General features: G+C 41.0%; 1 protein-coding gene across 4 annotated transcripts in view; it reads right to left on the bottom strand.

Moving 5' to 3' along the window:
* Positions 1-22,405, bottom strand: part of Ipcef1 (interaction protein for cytohesin exchange factors 1) — a 152,403-nt gene that overhangs the window by 103,300 nt on the left and 26,698 nt on the right. For all 4 annotated transcript variants that reach the window (XM_052169904.1, XM_052169903.1, XM_052169902.1 and 1 more), the window contains exon 2: positions 8,127-8,170. The gene's annotated coding sequence lies outside the window, so the exon portion shown is untranslated. The remainder of the gene's footprint in view (positions 1-8,126; positions 8,171-22,405) is intronic.

Raw genomic sequence — 22,405 nt, forward strand, 5'->3', positions numbered from 1 at the left:
TCTGTGAGCAGTAAATGTCAACACACTCTTACAAATGGATGACGCCAATGAGTCCACTCAGACATACAGAGGAGGCTAATAAATATATATATTGATTTATGTAAACTTTACCTCTGGTTTGGAATAAGTAAAGGTAGGCAAGCAATTTATTGATAAGGTACCCAGCAAGGCCCATAGTTAGATGCTTATCCAGAGGGCTACATGTGGGCTCAGGGGATAGAATGAAGGATTTTTGTCGGGAGAACATAAACTCCTAGGAGACACTAGAGAGCCAAACATGGATTATTCTGGTATCAAATGTCCTTTCAGGGATCTCACTTAAGAACAGTGGGGTTGAACTCCTAGCTGAAATCCTAACCAGGCAGGCTATGAAGTCTACCGTCTCCATCTTCCCGCTCTCCCAGCATCCTCAGTGCGGGGATCTAAGATTTGTATTTGCTGCCATACGTGTGCTTGTGTCTCATAAGTACTAAAGTAAGAGCTAAGAGACCCTTTTGTCCTTCAGGATGGACTAGTCCAATAACAAAAGTCATTCTTCACATCTTAAAAATAAATAAATAAATAAATAAATAAATAAATAAATAAATAAATAAATAAATAAAAATAAATCTGTGTGAGCAAATGCCTTGAGGCACAGCATAGCTTTCTGCCGTCATAACGTGTATGAAAAGAGACACCTAGTGGGCAACACATGTAAGTACAGCATTTATCACAGGGACTAAGAGGAGGCCCCTTGAAATTGAGTTCACACGGATTTGAGTTTAAGATGGCACCTTCCAAAATACTTAGAACCACAAACCAAGAAATAGAAAAAACTGTAAAAGTGCAATTTTTTTGTTTATTTCTGAAGAAAGGATTTGTTCTTTTCTCTTTTGGATTTGGCTACCGTTCTGAGTCCAAGTCTCAGAAAATTAACACAGGCACTGTAAGCAGACAGCGCAGGGCAGCTACTGCTGGACACCCGCCTCCCCTCCCCCTCCTGTATGCATGTGTTTTCTGCTCTCAGCAGCCGCTGCCGGGTGAGATTTTCCATTTGTCTACGGGTTGGTTTATTCTGGTTTGCAATTGGGTAAAGCCACAACTGGGTTCATTTTCCACCTGGCTTCCTGTGGTCCCTGCAGTTTCCTGTCGCCCACCCACCGCCTTTGCCCTTTACTCTGGTGTGCACGCCCACTTGCCCCGCCCTCCCTGTCTCCCCGCGCCCACCAACCTGCTTTTAACCTATGACGAACTCTTCCTCTTTGCCCTCCCTAATTTCATTTTAACCTCAAAGGTAAAAGTCACAGAGTATTTTTAAAAATTTTGTTTTTCCTCTATGCCCAAGGTATTAAAGTTCGGATGTGTTCAATTGCAATTTGTATGATCTTACAGATTCAAACTCATGGGATTTTTTTAAAAAATCTTCTTTATATAGAGTCTCTAAATGTTGCTCAGACTGGTCTGGAACTCATAGCCTCAAGGGATTCTTTCTGAGTCAGCTTTCTCAGTATTTGGGACTTTAGGCATGGGCCACTGTACCCAGCTTAGCATATGGGACTTCCGTTGGGTTCATAAGACTCCTTCCTTTCTTCCTTCCTTCCTTCCTTCCATTCATCCTCCCTCCCTCCTTCCTTCCCTCCCTCCCTTCCTTCTTTCCTTCCTTCCTTTCCTTCCTCCCTTCAAATTCTCAGGTTCAAACCTACCCCACATTACCACTTATAAGACTTTGCCTCTGAAAAAGACCAATTCCTCTAGTGAATGCCGAACTTAATTTCAAAGTCCAGATATTCTAAGGATGCCCTTCAGACAGAATGAAGAACAGCTTTGGCTGTTATTAATGAGGAATGAGTTCTGTGCTAAGCGCTATGCTTGCTCTTGTGTCAGACAGACAAGCTGGAGAAAGGCAGCGTCACAGTAGATGGAAGCTGCAGGCTCCAAAACCTGATTGGTTTTCCCAGTTGTGTGATTCTGAATTTTAAACTCGGACAATTAGCTTTGCATGGCATAATATTTTTTTAAATACTAAGTAAGTTATACCTGGGAAGGTTATAGGGTCAATAATTTTCTCTGATTTCCTGGATATATATTTTTTTAAGTAGATTTTATTTGTTTATTTTATGTATGCAAGTACACTGTGGCTATCTTCAGACACACCAGAAGAGGGCATCAGATCCCATTACAGATGGTTGTGAGCCACCATGTGGTTGCTGAGAATTGAACTCAGGACCTCTGGAAGAGCAGTCAGTGTTCTTAACAGCTGAGCCATCTCTCCAACCCCTGGATGGATGGATGGATGGATGGATGGATCGATGGATGGATGGATAGATAGATAGATAGATAGATAGATAGATAGATAGATAGAGATATAATTTAATTTTGATTAGAATTTTGACTTTTACTAATACTTGCAAAAAGACAAGATTTTAGTGTGCTGTGTGTGTGTGTGTGTGTCTGTGTGTGTGTCTGTGGGTGTGTGTGTTTCAGAATAGATTCTCAGATGCTAGACTGGTGGGCAATGTGTCCATATTAGATTAATCAATACATGTATTATTTGGTTTACTTTACTTTTAACCCACATCCAAATGTGACTTTTAAAGTTAATGATTCTAAGTTGAATGCTTGGAAAATTATGAATTGCAGCTGGAAAGTTTCATTTGTGTTTTATTTCCTCCTCATTAACCTTGCTGGAGTTCTATTTTATTTCATTTTTTCAGAAAACCAGCTTTTGTTGATTTTAATTTTCTCCATAGCTTTCTCATTGATTTCTGCCTCTATTACAGTTATTCTTTCTTGACTTTGCTGTTTTGCTATTGCTCTAATTTTCGTATACTGAGTCTTATTATTTCTAGCATCTCAGTAGATACTTTTGAATCATGAATTTCCCACCAAAATTCATTAATCATGTCCCTAAAGTTTTACATGTATTTCAGTGAAGATAAAGTCTAAATATTTCCCATTGCAGTTACTTTTTAATCCAAATGTTTGCATGTCTGTGAGATGGCTTCCAGGGATGTAGACATTTAGGTTATGGGAGCTCACCTAGTTGGCTCAGTTTGTGAAGTGATGGCCACACAGTGTTAAGACCTGCGTTCTATCCCCAGAACTCATGGACAAGCAAGACCTGGTAACATTCAACTGTAAACCCAGCACTGGGGATAGAGGTGGGGGCAAGACACAGGCCGATCCTGGGAGCCCTATAGCCAATCTAGCCAGAACTGGACCCCTAGGTTCAATGAGACATCCTGTCTCAAAAAATAAGATTACAGGCGACAGAGGAAGAGTGTTAAAGTCATGTGTGCTGGCAATCAAGGGAAAGACGACCACATACAGGGGTTTTTTGAATATGCAATTTTTTGCGCAGAATGTGACATTATGAACAGGAATGGATAGACAAGCTAAAGATGCAGAGACTGTTCCTCAAAATCAGAATCCGAAAGCTGTCTGGGTTATCTAGAGGTCACATGTCACTTACAGTTCAGAGAAGGCTAGCCTGCTACCTACTCTCTTCCCTCAAGGGCAAACCCTTGAGGTCACTTACTGACAAGATGGTGCCACAAGATGGCAGAGTTTGCCTCAGACCATATCCTTGAGGGACACCGTAGCTGGGATCCCTCCCCTTCTCACCAACTGGCACGCTGCCTGGATTTCTTATCCATTCCGTGTGGAAAAGAAATAAAGGTTTGTTACGTTGAGATTCTCAGAGCTAGGGGTTAATTTCAATATCTTCTCAGGCATCTACTGAGAGCTCCTTGTGGCCTATTAATTATTAACAAAACTCCTGAGATTTTTGTTAAGATCTGTTTATATTTTTCTCCTGTGTGAACTGACACCCAAAATAGTTAGCTCCCTTTTGGTGATTTTATTGTAAACAGTGCTGATGTTTTCACAGAGGACAACAGGCTGAATAACAACAGAAATGTCGGACTAGAAGAAACTTTTTGGACCCTGAGAACTTCACTCTTCCTCTCCAAATTTCTTACCATCTACAAAGTAGTACAAGAATCTTTCTCAGAAAAGAAAACTATGCCCCACTCATTTCTAGAAATTGCAATGCTTGCTGAAAGGAGCCTGATATGGTCGTCTCCAGAGAGGCCCTGCCAGAGTCTTACAAATACAGAGTTGGATGCTCACAGCCAACCATTGGACTGAGCATGGGGTCCCCGACGGAGGAGTTAGAGAAAGGACGGTAAAAGTTAAAGGGGTTTGCAACCTCATAGGAAGAACAACAATATCAACCAACTAGATCCCCCAGAGCTCCCAGGGACTAAGCTATCAGCCAAGGAGTACACATGGCTCCAGCTGCATATGCAGCAGAGGATGGCCTTGTCAGGCATCAATGGGAGGAGAGGTCCTTGGTCCTATGAAGGCTTGATAGATGCCCCAGTGTAGGGGAATCAAAGGCAGGGAGGTGGGAGTGGCATGGGTGGAGGACCCCTCATGGAAGTAGACCCCCATAAAAGTGGGGGTGCGGAGGATGGGATAGGGTCTATCTAGGAGGGGGGAGAAACTGGGAAAGGTGATAACATTTGAGATGTAAATAAAGAATATATCCAATAAAAAAAGAAATAATTTCAAAAGATTTTGAGAGTCCCAACAAATACCTCAGCGGCTGGATTCTGCTTAGGAAGCTATTTTCCTATTTTTGAGCTGAAACATAGGAAGGAAAAGGTTTTGTTCACTAGAAAAAAAAATAACCACCACACAAATGCTAATTTGACCTCTAGATGACCTAGACAGCTTTTGGATTCTGATTTTGAGGAATAGTCACTGCATCTCTAGCTTGTCTATACTTGCTTTGTAACCCAGATGTCTCGCTCCTGTTCATAATGTCATATTCTGCAAAATAAGAAAGCATATTAAAAAAAACCCATATGTGGTCATCTATCCCTTTATCACCAGCACACAAGATTTTAACAAAGAGTTTATTTTAAAATAGATTAAGAAACCTGGGAATCCAAGTTGCTTCTCTATTAAAGGACTGAGACTTGGCACCACACATTCAGTTCTGGAAAAAGTCCGTTGATGCCCTAAATCACTTGGTAACATAAATCAAATCAAGTAGGTCTTAGAACATAACACTGACAGACACAACAACAAAGACGGAATAAGAAAAACGTAACCCTGTGTTCACAATTGCATCCTCACAAAACTCAGAATATTCACTGCCCAGCAGGAATACGTCAAAATAATTAGACAGGCATTTATGCTTAAGAATCCTGGGAAGGACTCAAAAATAGTCTCGGGCTGAGAAACGTAAACACATGAGTGAGAACTGAAGAGGAATCGCTGGCTCCCACTATACATGTTTAGACTGGGCAAGCTTCCTTCACCATGACTTACTGACCTCCCCTAAGGATGGAAATCGCTAGAATATTTTTTGCATTAGCTTAAGGATGTCTCATAAGTGTAGTAAATGCCTTAGTAGTTCCTTCTCTTGGAAACAGTTAAAATATATATATATTCAAACCACTTTTTCATACACTGTAATCCGGAGGTGTTTCAGTGTGTGCGGAACATCCTTGGGAGGCAATGAGAGGCAGATGAGAACCGGAAGTGGTGATGCCAAGAGCTATCACCAAGCGATAGGCTGGCGTGGGCTCGAGTGGGAAACAGGAGTGTGTGTGTTGCCTTCACGTCGGCTTCAGAGGAAACCAGAACAGCCTGTGATGATACGAAACAACTGTTCCAGAGTGTACAAAGCTCAGCACAAGGGTCGCTTTACTCTTAAAGGCCAGAAACCTGTGGGACATGGTATTAAATGCGCAAAAGCCTGTAAGAGATCATCTTCCCCCTGCTGATACGGGAGTTTTCACCAACAGCCTGGTACGCAACCCTTTTAGAATTCCTCATGCTGTGGTGACCCCTAACCATAAAATTATTTTCATCGCTACTTCATAACTATTATTTTTATACTGTTATGAATCACAATGTAAATATCTGACATACAGGATATCTGGTATGTACCCCTGTGAAACAGTCCGTCGACCTCAAAGGGGTCTCGACCCACAGATACACCCCGGTCTACACCCTGCTATCTCCACTCTTGTAATGTGTCTGATTGTTCTTCAAGATAACCATTTTGACAATTCTTTTAAAAAATAAATTATCTAGTTTTGCCATTGATGGGAGAGCCGGTTGCTACTTTACATCAACATAAGGCATTATATAACAAGGGATGTCAGAGCCCATCTAATCCAGTTTTCCAAACAGTGAAGGTTCTCCTTGTGACACGTCTTTCTCTGGTAATGAATCTCACTCTAACTAGACGTTTTTCATAATAAAGATGCCCCTCACCTAAAGATTCTTCTAGAAAAAATACTTGACTTTTGAAGATGGTTACATGGCTCATTTTCATTAATACCTTAGGAAACCAGTTTTGTAACCCATCAGTGAAAGTATAATATTATTTAAATTACTCAACACAACATCCAATTTTATAATAAAGCATTCTGTACCAAAAAAGACAAAAACCTAACCCTATTAACTATCTCATCAAAAATAATTCATGGGCTGGAGAGATGGCTCAGGAAGTAAGAGCACCTACTGTTCTTCCAAAGGTTATGAGTTCAAATCCCAGCACCCACATGGTGGCTCACAACCATCTGTCAAGAGATCTGACACCCTTTTCTGGTGTCTGAAGACAGCTACAGTGTACTTACATATAATAAATAAATAAATCTTTTAAAAAAAAATAATTTATATGGGGCTAAAGGCATGGCTCAATAGTTAAGATCAAATGATGCTCTTGCAGAGAACCCAGGGTCAGTTCCCAGCACACAACTGCACAGGCAACTGATAACTACTTGTAACTTCAGTTCCTAGGGATCTGATGCCCTCTTCTGCCTCCACAGGAACCTACATGTACATGACACCCATGCAAACACATACATATATACATATATAATAAATGTTCTTTAAATGCCCATTTCTTATACACATGTCAAAATGCTAAGAATATGTATTTGAAGCCATCTGAGCACCTGAGCTATGCACCAACATTGGCCTACACATCACTGATCTGTACTCAGCCCCACCACGGGCTTTAGTTACTACAAATTAAAAGGAGATTTCCACTAAAAAGATCATGTGTTGCTTCAAACATGGTAGCCCATGTAACTGGAAATGGTAGAAACCACATACTTGAGAGACTCCCGAATATTATCATTTCCTGGCTCTCAAAAAAGTAAGAGTGTTAAATTAATAGATGAATATATTCTAAACAATTACCACAAACAACTTTAACTTTATCCACAGAGATATTGCACTCTAAAGTAATAAATCCCTTGCATTTACCCACAAGCTTAGAATTATGGTTCACCTTTTAAAAGATAAATAAACCAATAAGGTATTGTATGATACAACTGAGAGCTAAAATATATAATCTTTCTTAAGTCACTTTATGAATCAAAAGTTCAAGGAATAGCAAAAATATGTATACCTTTAGTCATAGAATCTTGGATAGGTCATTAGGGTTAAATTCTAAAGATATTTCTATAAAAATATTTTTAAATCATTATACTTTTATTTTTATGTGTTTCATTTCATCTTAATTATTAATAAATTTATAATAATAAACACCCATTTGTAGAGCATCCAACTTGGATCTGGGCATCTAATCTCACAGTTGTTCACAAAATTGAATTATCTCATGACATGATCCTATGGTGCTTATCTGGTAAGCTTAGTGGTAAGCGCCACTCAGACTGAGAGGATAATAAAATAATTAACCTCCAAAAAGTTAACCCATAAATAAATAAACAAATTGTCCCTTGTAAAATAATCACTGCCCAGCATTCATTTCAGGTGAAATCCAAAGGTAAAAGAGAATTGCAAATTTGCTAATACTCTGATCATTCCTCTTCATATCAGCCTGGGAACAGGCAGGCTTACTTTATTCTGATTTGGCACATCAGTTAGAATAACAAAATACTGAGCGGGATTTTTAGGTTATAAATGTCACTCAAAAGGGAACTGGGAAAGGGGAAATCATTTGGAATGTAAGCAAAGAATATAGAAAATAAGAAAGAAAGAAAGAAAGAAAGAAAGAAAGAAAGAAAGAAAGAAAGAAAGAAAGAAAGAAAGAAAGAAAGAAAGAAAGAAAGAAAGAAAGAGAACTAGCTATCTCCAGAGAGTTATGGATTACATACCAAAATGTTATGAAGTCCCTCAGTCCAGGTCTGCTGCCTCTGAGCTATACAAGACAAAACAACAAAGGATGTTATTAGATTTTGAACTACTTACGAGGAAATCAGAATCGTGCATATCAACCTGAGAACAGGTAACAAGAGACTTAGGTTTGTCAGTGGGGAGTGGCCCAGGGCCTCTCCCAGAGAACTAGCTGTTTAGCTTCATCTCCTCTGAAGGAAGCTGGGAGTGGTGACCTGGGAGAGAAATCTCAGATCCCCAAAGCTAAGTGCTCAGTGCTATAATGGAAAGTGTGTTCTTGGCCTTTGCATACAGAGACACACAGGCGTGTCTCTACTTTCACATGTTCTGAAAATGTGCACATCGAGCAGATAGATGACTCAGCAGTTACAAGGACTTCCTCTTCTTGCAGAGGATCCTGGTTCAGTTCCCAGCACCCACACGGTAGCTGACAACCTTCTATACCTCTAATTCTAGGGAATCTACTGCCTCCTTCTGGTACTCCAGTCTATTGGTGTATTTACCTACACGGAGACAAAACATTCGTGCATATTTTTAAAAGAAAGGAAAAGATGTGCTCGTGAGTTTACAACTTCCAACCATGTTCCTCGAATCTTGCCAATGGAAACGTGTTTCAAATTAGTAATTACAATCCACCCATTGTCTAAACTACATATTTGTTTAGAATCTAGATTATTCTTCTTAAAAATCTATATAACCCTAATTTCCCTATCTCAATAATGTCTGGTCTAGAGAATTGGTTGCATTTCATCTTAAATCCAGGCTCCAGTCAAAGATCAGTCCTTACTTTATATGTGATATATTTTTAATATCTATCAGGTAGCTATTTTCAGAAGCCTGTAGATAACCACAGTCAAGGATGCCCCAGTATCTTGCATAGAATGAAGCATATAACACCCTCCCAGTGGGCTTCAGACCTCTGTACTATAGATAATGCAATATGAATGCTTCATAAGAAGATACTACATTGCCTTGCATAAGAAATAAGAACAAGAAAGTTCCTCATCCTATGCAGGTGCAATTCTGTTTCTGGCTGAATCCTTGGGTATAGAAAGCATGGCTATTATAGAGTCAACTGTACCATTCCATGTCTACAATATCGCTTTGGTGTGGGTTGCTCTATCCCTCCGGCTGGATTTGCCTAGATGTTTCCTCACAATTAGACCTAGATCAAACATTTGGACTCGTGGGTTAGGATATTTACCTTCTTTATATACATTTCAAAATTACACAATAAACATTTTTGTTTTAGTCACAGTTGCATTAAATAATTACCTCCTATAAAGTAAAACAGGGTCCGTTTCTAATTAATAAGATTCTTTTGACATGGATAAGTGTGCTTGACTTGTACCTCCATTCCACTGAGGTGGGTATTTTTAAATGATCTTTTCTGTTTGAATGGAATTGTATGCATACTCATATAAGCAGTAAAACTGCTTCTGGGGCCAAAATTCAAATACAGACAGGACATACCTATCACCCCAAAGCAGGACACCTTCTATTTTCATGCAAGATAAGTCTAACACATTTTCCCTCCTCTCTCCATTGTGCAGAGGTTGTGTTTGAAGCTCTTGTTCCCTTGTGTTAAATTGCAGAGCAGCGTGACACCATTCTTTAGATGAAGAGTTTCTAGCTGCCTTTTGAAATGGTCATGGTTAAACTAGAAACAACATCCAAATCAATGGGTGCTGTTATAAGATGCATATTAGCACCAGGCAGTGGTGGGACACACCTTTAATCCCAGCATTTGCAAGGCAGAGGCAGGTGGATTTCTGAGCTTGGGGGCCAGCCTGGTCTATAGAGGAAGTTCCAGAATAGCCAGGGCTACACAGAGAAACCCTTTCTTGAAAAAAAAAATATATGCATATTAGCTGTATCAACTGCTGTTATCAGTTTCCCTTCATGTTCTTGTCTTCGCATTTGGTGCACATAAAAATCTCACATCTCCACTTCTTCCCTGGAAAGACTTTATATCACATCTTCCTCCTTCCCTAAACAGAAGGAACAGCATTTCAAGATAACCATCAGCAACTCTGCAAGGATTTTTTTAACATGCTAAACTAAATCATTCTTCTTCTTCTCCTTTGACTGTGTTCCTTGTGATTCTTCTGATTAGTTCAGGCTCGAGTCAGGGAAGGTCTGGAAAGGCATGCCTATGACTTGAGTCACAGTCAAGAGTATGTGTCTCCAGGCCGACAGTCTAGCCGGGCAGAACACCAGTAGGCTCCCATCCGGGATGGCTAGGGTCCTGGCCACCTCCAGGAAGAAGAAACTGTGGCTGTTGCATAGGCTGACTAGACACTGAATGCTGTCTTCTTCCTTCTCGGTTCGGAAAGCTCTTGAAGAAGATGGGTGTTCTTTTTCACTGATGAAAACTACTTTAGGATCTCAGAAGGCCTCTGCTGACACGACAGACAAGGATCCATTTAGTTTCTCATCCATGTGCAATGTCCTTAACGCTCTGCAATTTCAATAGCTCATTTCAAAGTGAAAGAGTAATTTAAAAGGCCCCGAGTAATGAGCGTGACATTACTGTCCTTGTCCAGTGTCCAATTTCATAGAGAAGTCAGGACAGGGCCCTGAAATACATCCAAGGAAGGGATTGAACTGCCTTTTCAATATTCAGAGTTCTTCGCACATAACAGGATTTTCCTTAGAATTTGGCATATTATGCACTCCATTAAAAGAAAAAATTCTTTGTTCCAATTCTAAGAAAAGCATTCTAGCCCTTTTACTTGAGTTGGATTTTTAAGCCAAACACAGTAAAAAGAAGCTGCAATGGGGGGTTATGCCTTGAATTTATAAATTGCTCCAAGAGAGACAGGTGGGAGACGTTTCAACTATGAAGCCCTTGCTTGGATATAGTCATTCTTCTTTCCCCTCCAAGCCTCAACACACTCCTATTATCTTCAAATAATGAGAGGCTGCCTACAGCTAATTTAATCACTGTGATTTCCTAAGAAATGAAGACTGATGTCTTTTGAAAATTAGTCCAATTTTATCTTTGAATGTGAGTTTAAAACTGTTAAAATTACTACTTTCAATAATATATTAACCTCCTCAAGGGGTATTAGTTATTCTCGCAATCTTTCTAAATTAAAAAAAAATTTATTATTGCTCAAGTTTTTTGTTGTTGCTGTTCATTAAAAATACAACTTTAAGATGCAATTACCTTTAACACTTTTCTCAAGTTTAAACCCTCCAGGTATCATTTAACCTTTTCCAAAAGTAGCCTGAAAAATAGTTTTTTCCTTCTAAACACAAAATAGGAACAAATCCATTTTATTGTCTTATATAAAATCAAATTGAAATTAAGTAGAAGACAAATAGAAAAGGGGGGAGGTGGGAACAGGGAGATGATTCAGTCAGGAAAGTATTTGCCTTGCAAATAAGCATAAGGGTATGAGCTCTCTGCTTAGAACACATAGCAGGGAGTGGGGGAGATGCCAGGCTTGGTGATTGTATGTTTGTAATTCCAGATCTGAGCTGGCAGGGGCTGTTGGCTCTCTGGGGACCCCTGACTCTCTAGTCTAGTCTACTTAGGAATTCCAGGACAGAGAGAGATCCTGTCTCAAAAAAGCAAGGTGGAAGATACCTGAAGAATGATCAACCCAAGGTTGACCTCTGACCTCTACACATATGTTCACACACCCTCACACACACACACACACACACACACACACGTAGACTAAAAGAATCTTACCAGAACAGCAGTGGTAACAGAAACAATAGCAAGATGTTTGTTCTGGCGATCAAATCACTTGTGTGTTTGCATTCTGAGTGCTGGATATGCTACAACTACTGCTCAAGAATGATTGCCCATGTGATTCCCTAACCTTCTTCATACACATACATACATGTGCATGCACTCCTATGCACACATGCATATACATATGTGCATGCACCCAATTCCTTTCTGATGACTATTTGGACATTTTGACACAGTGAGTCATATTTCCCCTTTGCCTCTAAAGAGGAAAACAGAGGAGAATGTGGGCCAGTGACCTCTGCATGAGGAACCCCTGACTCTTCCCAGGCTGCCAGACTTCCTGGCTTGCTTACCCTGTGGCCAAGGTCCCTTGGCTCCGCTTCCAACACCAGTTTCCATAAGGGCCTTTAATTCATCCACCACATGTGGGCTTGTCTAAACTACAGGGCAGAGACATGTAGCCCTTCTTCCCACGCTTCTCAGACTCCATGCCGTGTAACTGGCCATGCCTCTGAGTCTCTGAGTCTTCCAATCTGGCCCAGCCTTCACCAAAGATTTTCTGCCCCAAGAGGCAACCCCACCTATACCCATGTTTAGCAATCGCTTGTCTTCACTGCAGTTTGGCAAGCCTCGACAAAGGTTTTCTTCCTTGCCGCTATTCAGAATGATAGCTTTCTAAATAGTCACTATATAAAGATACAGGCTGGAGAGATGGCTCAGTGGTTAAGAGCACTGACTGCTCTTCCTGCTCTTCCAGAGGTCCTGAGTTCAAATCCCAGCAACCACATGGTGGCTCACAACCATCTGTAATGAGATCTGATGCCCTCTTCTGGAGTGTCTGAAGACAGCAACAGTGTACTTACTTGTACTAAATAAATAAATCTTCAAGAAGAAGAAGAAGGGGGAGGAGGAGGAGGAGGAGGGGAGGAAGGGGGAGGAAGGGGGAGGAAGGGGGAGGAAGGGGGAGGAAGGGGGAGGAAGGGGGAGGAAGGGGGAGGAAGGGGGAGGAAGGGGGAGGAAGAAAATGATGATGAAACCAACAGTCTTACCACTCTGTGAATTCTCTGCATGTATTTGTTAAGAAGAAAGAAACACATGAGAGAAAAGAAAGAAAGGAACGTTCCTGCTAGCCTGACCCGCCAGCTAGCCATGCCATGTAAGGAAGGAAGGACAGGACAGGGCTTCCAAGTGAAGAGAGGGTGAAGAAGACAGGGAGCTACAGACACACACTGCACAGTCTGGCTGCCCCGTTCTTTAGCCCGATCTCATGTATCTGAATATCCGTAGCTCTAGAGTCTCTCAGGGCAGAGATTCTTGAGTGCCGTGTACCAATATTCAGAAGAGAAAAAAAAAGTTCTCCAGTGATTCTGGCCTAAGTGTATGTGACACTTGATGATGATGACATTGTGAATGGCCATCTTGGTTTCTTCTACACCCTGTGGAAGTGTGCGGCACAGCAGAGTTAGACTGTATATAAGACTTGTGTCTCCAATGCTTAACCTTAGCTGTCTGAGTGGGTGGGGCTTATGGCTGGTCCTTGAGCTGTTTGACCAGTCATATCTGGATACTGTCATCGGAACAGAGACGAGACACTGTACAAGCCTTATTCAGCAATCATGGGGCTTAGGGTGGTACGCTATGAAGAGCAATGTTCTGAGAGGAATCCATTCTTACCTAAGCTGTTGAAAGGAAGGGCCATAGTGCAGAGGAAAGTGACAGCCCATGTGTTCATTTTCAGTGTTTTGGAGCCAATACAAGAAACCCAGAAATACTCTTGAAAGCGGAAACCAGTAGTATCTTTGTGGTTCAATGAGTGGGCTATCTCAAGAATGATAGACACTTGAGTGGGCTCTCTCAAGAATGTCATTAGTGAAAAGTCCCACCTTTTTTAGGAAAGCGCTATGTAAGTGACAGAGGGAAGAAATTGAATTAAGAATCTACTATTGGTTAAAAAACAAAAATCCAGGATTTGGGTCCTATGACTCCATTTTTACTTTTGAAGGTTGGGGGAGGGAGTTCTTGTTTAAAGAGTCTGTAGCCTAGTTTGGCCTTGTGTTCATTTAGCATCTGTCATGGTTCTTCCTGGTTGACTTGACTCTATCTGGAATGAACTACAATCCAGAATTGGAAGGCTCACCTGCAATCCTAATCTGGAGGCTGGGAAATACAAGTTTCTGACCTGGATCTTGGCTTGGACATCTTGAAACATAGTAGCTATGAATTCCAGAAGATTAAGACTGGGAGATCTCTGAGTTCAAGGTCAACTGGGATTAAAGGTGTGGAGCTTCTGCTGAAGACCTACTTAAGGACATTGGAAGAAGGAAGATTCTCTCATTCTCTCTTCTTCTGTTTGTGTTGTGGGACTGAGCAACTGCTAGATCCTTGGACTTCCATCCGCAGCTGCTGCTGACCATTGTCGGGAGTTGGACTACAGACTAAGTCATCAACAAATTCCCTTACTATGTAGACACTGCCCATACGTTCTGTGACTCTAGAGCACCATGACTAATACAGTATCCAAGTCTCCAATTTATAATCCTTCTGCCTCCTAGGAACTGGGATTACAAAGCCTGGCTCTCCAACACAGTTTTAAAGAACGATTAAATTTTCATCTAAGACAAAAGTTTTCGGAACACACTAGAGTCTGTTATAAAGAGCTTTCCTATATACACTCCTTGACTTAACAGTTTTTAAATTTTCCTGTTAAAAAATGCCCTTTCCACTTGGTTTATAAAGAACAACTTAATATTGTCAAATGATTTCAAGCCAGAGGCTTAACATTAACTTCCCAAGCTGCTCAGGAGACAAGAGGCAGCAGAGTCACTGTTGTATTCCCTAACCAAGAGGACATATTTATTTATTCATACAAGACTATGCCCAGCTAAAAATGACTCACACCCAAATAAGGCAAAAGAAAAGGAAAGCAACACTTCTTCTTTAAAAAAAAAAAAAAAAAAAAAAAACAAGAACCGTTCATATCCCCTTCTTGCAGGAGAGAAAGATACCATATGACGCGTGCTAATACCAGTGTTACATATGTGTGCATGCCCAGAATCAGAGATGCAGCATGCCACTGCAAACAGCCCACATGATCACTGCTGTTCACTCCTATAGTAGGACCCATGCCCCAGAAGTGACTTGTTTTTTTTTTTCAAGATTTTGTTTGTTTTTTTGAGACGGACTTTCTCTGTATAGCCCTGACTATCCTGGAACTCACTCTGTAGACCAGGCTGGCCTTGAACTCAGAAATCTGCCTGCCTCTGCCTCCCAAGTGCTAGAATTAAAGGCGTGCACCACCATCACCTGGCACAAGATTTTATATATGTAAGTACTGTCACTGTCTTCAGGCACACGGGAAGAGGGCTTCCGATCCCATTACAGAAGGTTGTGAGCCAACTTGTGGTCTCTGGGAATTGAACCCAGGACCTCTAAAAGAGCAGTCAGTGTTCTTAACCACTGAGCCATCTCTCCAGCTCCTGTTTTTTGTTTTGCTTTTTGTTTTGTTTTGTTTTGTTTTGTTTTAATTGTTTGCCTGCCCCAGTACAGCAGGAGGTGAAACTGAAGAAGGCTGCCCTGCCTGGTATAACCAGCAAGAGGTGGGCAACTGCCCCTTAGTCTGTGGAGCATGCGTTCAGTCAGGAGAAGTAGTCTGGCTTTTTTTAAATTTTTTTTAATTTTTTATTTTTTAATTTTTTTGCCTGTTTTGTTCTTTTTCTCTCTCTTGAAAATTGTGAGCATTCTAAGTGACTTTTTTTTTCCAAAAGTCAAATTTTGTCTTCAGTGGTTTCTCAAATTCATTGGTTAGCTCAGTTTTTAAAACATTAAGACCCATTTCTCTAAGAGTTATAGGCAACTAGTGCCATGTAGACTCACGAGCATTTCATTGGCCTTTCATTCCAAACGCCCTTTGCGGGGTGGAGGGCATTTCTCCCATGATGGCTAATTGTGTCTGTCGGAGAAAACATCGGAGGCCATCTACCTGTGAGGATGTCTCCAAACAGGCTTAACTGAGGCAGGTAGACCTGCTCTGCATGTGGAGAGTGCCCTGCCACAGGCTGAGATCCCAGACTGTGTGAAGAGACTCAACACTCATTTCTCTGCCCCCTGACTGTGGGCACAACATGACCAGCCACCTCTGGCTCCTATCCCTGTGCCTTCCATACCATGATGAGCTGGACCCCAAACCACCAGCCCAAATCAACCGTTTCTTCCTTCATTTTGTCAGGTATTTTTGTGCCCCAAGAAGGTAAAGAAGGGGCATGGTCGGTGCTCTGTGTTCCTTCCCATGAAAGAACGACTGTTTCTCTACCACACATTGAAACACATAGCAAAGTCCAAAACACAAAAATAAGTTAAACAAAAAAGTATTACTAGTCACGATGCCTCACTAAGCCTCAGGAAGTATTCCTCAACTAATTCAAATATAAACATTAAGGCTAAACTGTAGCTCCGTCGTGCTACACATGAACACTTGCCTCACGACTGTAGGGTCCTATTTTTGATCCTCAGAAATGCTCATGCGCACACAGTCATGTATGCATGAACGTGCACAAAGGTATTTACTGAAAAATGTGCTCTCCTTTACTAAGCAAGCAAAATATAACCCCTCCTAACTAAAAATCCAGTCAAGAATAATGGTTCACTCCGGTAATCCCAGGATTGCTGTGTTCAAAGCCCAGGATACAGATGAGTTCCAGGTCAGGGTAGGCTACATAATGAGACCTTGTCTTAAACACAGAAACAAAAGCAAAACCAAATAATAAATATAAAAGTACCAAATTATACGTGTGTGTGACATATAAATCTTCAATTTCCCATGAGCTTGGCAGAGTCAGACATTTCATGTTCCTTAATAACTTATTATTCTCTTACATAATCAGTAAGCACTCCTTTCGGGCGATAACATAATATAGATAAAAGGTTATAGTTGGATATTTGGTCACATAAACCATAAAATCAATGGTTATGAGCAAGGAATTGGTTTGATGAAATGGCCTTGACACTTAACCATAAAGAGAAAGCACAAAGCTACCCTTCCAAGCCCAAAGCCATCCTCTCTGTTAGACTCTGCTCCACGTGTAACTGGTTTATAATCAATAAATTCATAAAGCAAGTTAACTCAGCTACTTACCAAAGAATGTATTTCACAGTTAATTATCTTTGGGCAGGTACAAAACGTCCTACCAATTATAGCTAAAATATTTCATTGTGCTGAACAGGTTATCATTGAAATAAGCATTATTTCAGCTATATCAGTCTCCCAGGCTAAAAAAAATCATTGAACCAAGTGTGGAGCATATGGGCTCCTCAGTCTGTTGGTGCTATGACAAAATACCACAGGCTGGGGAATTTGTAAACAATAGAAGTTTGTTTGTCTCATAAATTCTGGAAGCTGGAAAGTTCCAGAAGTGGCATGAGATTTTAGTCATAACAATGCAGAACAACACTATACACACACACACACACAGAGAGAGAGAGAGAGAGAGAGAGAGAGAGAGAGAGAGAGAGACTGACTCAAGACAGGAATAATAAAGCCAGACTCATCTTTTTTTAATCATAAGCCCACATCTGAGACATCAAACCCATCTCTAGAACAGCATTAGCACATTCATGAATTTCATGATGACTAACCCATCTCCTAAAGGCTCAACTCCTGACACCAGCAGAATAATATACATGGAAAGAACATTCACATTGTATCAGTGTGTGGCTGTAGACTTGTGCAGTTCACCTATGAACAAACCCATGTCCCAAAGAGCTCCAAGTAGGGCTCTTTTTGCAGGTGCAATCTTGAGGCACTAGCTCTCTCAGGGCCCTGTGGTAACAGCACATCCCTGGAATTGAGATTGAAATCTTTCCAGAAGAGTACATACCCCTACTGCCTACAAACTTGGAAAGCTATGGTCTCTGCTACATCGTAAGAAACATGCTGGTCCTCCTTTATCTGGGTCTTGCCCTCCTCAGCATGTACTATAAGAACTGACAGGAATACAGGAAGTCACTGATATGGCAGTGATGTCTACATTTTAGGGGTCATCTCCTGGGGCCAAACAATAAGAGCAACCAGAAATCTGAGCTGTATTCCAAGGAGTGTGAGAGTTTCCAGCACCCGAGACATGATCCAGGCACCCCTCCAACCCTGAAACATGAGTGTGGTGTTTTTTAAATGTGCTTCTGAGTTTCCTGTTCTCCAGACTGCTGGAGTGTTTTCTTTAATCTGCAGCATAAGAATTAGCCACATTCCAGTCCTTGCCAGGAACATTAAATCCAACCGGCTGCTTCTCAACCCAAATGCTCAGTTGTGAACAACATTATTTATGAACCATTTTTAAAGACATAGCTATTACTCTCTATCCCAGATGCAGATCCCATGGAAGAATGTGGTCTTTGAAACTACATGCAGAATCCAATGAGGAGTGCTCTCATTGTGGGTTCACATTAATCTATATCAAAGTAAGAATCACTAATATTTATTTCAAAGGTTAAGTGCAGCCAGGCAGGTAACATTGAAAAACTAAGTAAATAAATTCCTTAAAGTCCCAAAAGACATCTTTATTTTTTTTTTCTTCTTGCTTTGGCCCCACTCACTCCGGCCCAAAGATTTATCTATTTATTATATGTGAGTACACTGTAACTATCTTCGGACACACCAGAAGAGGGCATCAGATCTCATTATGCATGGTTATGAGCCACCATGTGGTTGCTGGGATTTGAACTCAGGACCTCCGGAAGAGCAGGAAGAGTAGTCAGTGTTCTTAACCGCTGAGCTATCTCTCCAGCCTCGCACCACCCCCCCTCAAAAAAAAAAGACATCTTAAGGCCCACAGAAATATATATGTCTTTGCTTGGTACTGAGAGGTTGGAGGACTCAGCCCCATGACAACAAAAGCACTGTGGATTTCATTGCACAGAAAATCATTACCAACCAAATTGGGTGTTGAAGCACATATCACAACCTAGCTAAAAGACAGATATCTACAAGCCAGGAAGAGAACACTCAGGAGAGCCCAGCTGTGCCAGTGTCCCTTCCCAACCTCACAATCAGTGAGAAACAGTACACTGTGCAAGAAGGCGCCCTCTAAAGTGTTTTGATATTTCATCCCAACCTGACCAAGACAGGTGGAATAAACTTCCCTGTAGTTTTCAGCAGCGAAACAGACATTTTCTTACTTGATTGATGTGATCATGAAGAGTCTATAGCAAATTATTTCTTACCCTTGACATTTAAAGTCTTAGACACCAGAATCTTAAAAAAAACATAGGGAAAGAAAATGTTTAGTATTGAGATGGGATCTCGGGGATCTAAGGCTGGCCTCCAACTCTCTCTGTAGCCAAGAGTAGCCTTGAACTCCTGATTATCCTGCCCTGGGCTCCCAAGTGCTGAGATTAAGGGTGTGAGCCACCATGCCTAGCTAGAATCAGAATTCAATCCTCTTTCAGTAAAAGCACAGAATCATTCCATGTAAACTTCACATATTAATTCATTTCAGAATGTCTCCTCATTTTTATGTTCATCTGTTCTTTTTCTCCACTCGTAATTTTCTTATACTGTCTAAAGTATTTATGGAAGCTGCCTCAAATCTTTTCCTAAGCAAGCCAGGTTATAAGCAATGATATAAATGAGTACAGCTGAGCTGGCTCAGCTGGTAAATATTATTTCCATGAAACCTGATTGTTACAGGATAATTATTGTACATAGAAAACCTAACTATTAGCAAAATATACAAACTTGGAAAGATTTTGCATTAGTCAGATGCTATTAGGTGTGTCCTATAGAGATGCAGTTTGGTGTGCCTCTAAAGGCCTCCAAAGATAAGAATGCTAAAGAATGGAAAGTTCCTTGCCTATGGCAAATTGCTTGGGAGAGGTTTGTGGGCTTTCTTTGCTCTGTGACCCAAGCAGTCAGCTGAATGGCCTAGAGCTTCCACACCGCAATGGTGAGATGGTTCGCCCCCTACTGACCTGGCATGACCGTGACAGGTTTAGCCTGCCAAGGAGGCAAGGGAGGAGCTAGAGACTTCTCTTATGGCAATTGGACATTTGGTTCTTTTTTGGTTCCCCTTCGGCTTGGAAGGGCCTTCACAGGAAAAGCTCCAGGGAAGCGATAGTGTTTCACCCTTTGGGCTTTCAAGAACAACAGAGAAGCAGCTAACAGGACACAGGCGAAACATCTTCGAGGAAAGAGAGCTAAGGAACCCTCTTAGGTTTGGAGGTGCTCAAGAGAAAGGTAGACTAGCTCAGTGGAATGACTTGGAGAGAAAGAGGTTTCTAAAGAGCTGGCAGTTTAATTGTAGAATCAGGCGCATAAGTAGATATTTTGTATATGGTTCAGAGAATAAAATTACCTCGCTGAGCTAGCAGGGTTTTTTTTTTTACCTCAGTTCCCGCCTCCAGTGCCTTTATTGGCATAAATATTAGATCATTAGATTAGGTTAAATGTGACTCCTGATGAACTAAGTTTAATAAACCCAGAACCCATGTGAAGGTAGAAGGAGAGAACTGACCCCAAGAAGTACACTCTAACCTCTACAGGGCACCATAGCATGTGTCCATCCATACCTACCCATCCAGCCACACACACAATATATATATAATAATTACAAAGTGTTTTTAAAACTATAAATAAATGAATGGATGGAATTTCTAAGAGAAAATAAATATGCATAATTATGTTTAAGGTTTTATATATATGTAAATATATATTCACTTATTTATATATGTATATTACATGCATATATTATGTATATATACACATACATGCTCTTAAAATTTGCATAAGTCATACTCATAATCTTGCATATGTAATTATATTCCAGAGGTCCTTAATATTGGGTTCACTGCTATCTCCAAAGTACCTGTGAGCAGAATCGAGGTCTATACATTTGGATGAAGAATATGTCTTCTCTGTCACTAGTCTCTAACATAAATTTAACATCTTCAGCTGGATATGCTGGCCACAAGCCATGCACCGTAATCCATATTTATTTCCCATGACAACTCCTGGGACCTCCATTGCCACTTTGGATACATGCCAATACCTTAAAGATATTAGGCTTCCTACCTGCTTATGCTACTGGATATGTTAATAAAGCAACACATTGCTCTAATTGCATTTCTGCTGCTGAGATATAAAATCCGTGGCATAGAGTAAGCCAGGGAAGAGAGGATTGGTTTGAGCTCACAATTCCAAGTTACAGGCGCTCCATGCAAGAAAGCTGAGACAGCAGGAACTTGAAACGGCCAGTCCTGTCAAACCCACAGAAAACAGAGGAGAGAAACCAATGCACACACGTGTTCAGTGCACAGCTAGCTTTCTCTATCTACTCTTAGACAGTCCAAGACTCCACCCACTGTCAGGCTTAGCCTTACCATAGCCATTAGGGCAATCAAGACAAATCCCCACAGACTGGCCAACATTCCAACGTTATTTATAAAACCCCTCACTGAGGGTCATCCTAGGCCATTCTAGGCTGCATCAAGATGACAGAACTGACCATCATATACTATTGCTCCATGGCTCTTTTTATATTTTGATCTTTATATTTTAGACATCTGTTTTTCATAAAATAGTTCATGGTTTGCCTGATGCATTGAAGAGCCTGTAAGGTCCCTTTCATTATAAAGAGCACAGAAGAAGTTAGGTTTCTGACATACAAAATCATATAAGTGGCATCATAATAGGAGGCTGGCCACTGTCGTTGAAATCTATACCTGATTGACTAGGGAATGGCAGCCTCACCTACTTATAAATCACTTATAAATAACTAAAGTGAATATATATATGGCACAGGAGTGTTCTAGTATCTCTGGTGATGAAAGGCTATGTGTAGCCCACAGGCAATTCAACTTCGATGGCTTCAGTTTACACTTGCAGCTTCTGAAGAGGTGTGGAAGGGCCCTGCAAAACTTCGCTCAACATTTCTGTTCTCAGAAGAAAAACACTCCTCTTTGGTTCAATGTACAATGTCTCTGAGAAGCCGTGCATCCTGTAAAATCCCTCTCTGCATTCTGCAAATTATCTAAGTCCCCTTCTATTTTTTTTTTCTCCTTTGGTGTGTCAGGCGTCTTTTGCATTTTTATGGGACATCCTGACACTTTTAGTACAGTTGTAGTATGGCAGAAGCACAAGGAACTGAAACAAAAGGCTGTCCGTGTGATTATCCCCGAGACAGACAGACACAGACACACACACACACACTGGAATAGCAGTTAGGTGTTATTACAATGGTCTCTACTGGGACTGGGGCCAGAGACTATGCTTTGTGAATGTGTTGGTGGACATTTGTATAGTCGTGGTGAGAGCATCCCGTGAAGGAATAGCCTAGGTCCACCTTCTCCAAGAGTATCTCATCTGAGATCCCAAGTAGTAAGACCTGATTGGAACCACAGTGGTAAGGGTGAAATAGGGGTACAGACTCTTCAAAGGGATCTGCAAATGTTGCCCTGAAGGCTCTCGGTCCCCTGTTACATTTACTTCTCAGATATAAAGCCACACTCTGGAGCAGATAGCGTCTCCCAGAGTCTCTTTCCCTGGCTGAGGTTTGGAGTAGT

This window comes from Apodemus sylvaticus, chromosome 23 (assembly GCF_947179515.1).
Source record: "Apodemus sylvaticus chromosome 23, mApoSyl1.1, whole genome shotgun sequence".
Lineage (NCBI taxonomy): Eukaryota > Metazoa > Chordata > Mammalia > Rodentia > Muridae > Apodemus > Apodemus sylvaticus.